The sequence below is a fragment of the Propithecus coquereli genome, unplaced genomic scaffold, assembly GCF_000956105.1.
Source record: "Propithecus coquereli isolate 6110/MARCELLA unplaced genomic scaffold, Pcoq_1.0 Scaffold46, whole genome shotgun sequence".
Lineage (NCBI taxonomy): Eukaryota > Metazoa > Chordata > Mammalia > Primates > Indriidae > Propithecus > Propithecus coquereli.
Genome location: NW_012150396.1, coordinates 1,250,603 through 1,251,849, shown reverse-complemented (window position 1 = coordinate 1,251,849; position 1,247 = coordinate 1,250,603).

Below are 1,247 nucleotides of genomic sequence, written 5' to 3'. Positions count from 1 at the left end.
AGTCTAGTCTTTCTATATATTAATAGAAGAAAACGGAAAGTTCTTTCTACATAGAATATTAAGTCAAAAGTATAATTAAGTAAAAAATCAATTTAAGTCCTTGCCTTCTCATCTTATGACCAAAGTTTAGTAAGATTTGTTTTTATTTAGTGTTTATTTATTCATGAATTCTTACTGTTTTCATGCTAACAGTTAATTTCAGGTTTTATCTTTTCAGATCGAGGTATTGACCAACTAACTCAAATCCTTGTCAAGTCCAGCATCTTTCAAAACTATTATATTTCTTTAGAAAGCAAAAAGTTCGAGGAATTCTGATTTAAAATTAAGACAGTAGTCTTATTCATTGACAAAGCTTTCAGCAATTAAAAAGGAAAGAATAGTTACAATGAAATGAGGATTGACTTTGATGTAATGCTCAGCATATATCTATGAATGAATTGAGGGAACTTGTAGTTGATGTAACTAGGAGAAACAACAGCTCTTGGAAACACAGCTAAGGTTTATGAACGACTCTGGTCTGATGCAACAACTTAACAAGCTCTCTCTGGGGAAGGTTTATCACAAACATCTCTATCATACGAATGGCTTCCAGCTGGATTAGCAATATTCTCAAAATTTCCATATGAAGTTAAAATAAAGAGCAATATTTTTCACAAATCCACAGACCCACTGCTTGCAAAAGAAATAATTTTAAAAATTTTGATTTTATGGAATAAATATATAAGATACCTTCTCAACTTGACAGTTGACAGACCTAAGGTGCTTGTTTTCACTGATTGAAAGATACCACAAATGTTTTTGTTCTTGTTCATTTTCAGTTGAAGAAAATATTTTTTATATCCTTTCCCATCCCGGACACATAGCTATATTTACAAAGTATTTTCTGACAAAGCTAGTGGGAGTTTCCTTTGGGATTCTAAGAATAAGATCAGAGGTCTAAAAGAGGTGCAGTTCACACTTGAAAGAGCCACAGACAGCCTAGAAATGCATCCCCAGATCACAGTGTAGGCGAATGACATCTGAGAATAAATGCCCAATATTCACATAGCTTCAGTGATTAGGGCATAAAACTTAAGTGCACAGTGTTTTCCTTCCTGATCAACTTGAAATTCCTAGTGATTTTCTAACAGCGTTTTGGAAAACATTTTTTGTGTGCGTGATTTCTACATGACTTATGTTAGATTTTAGTTTCTTAAGGTTAAGACACTGAGACTTCTCTTAAGCCATAGCTTACCTAGAATCATGAG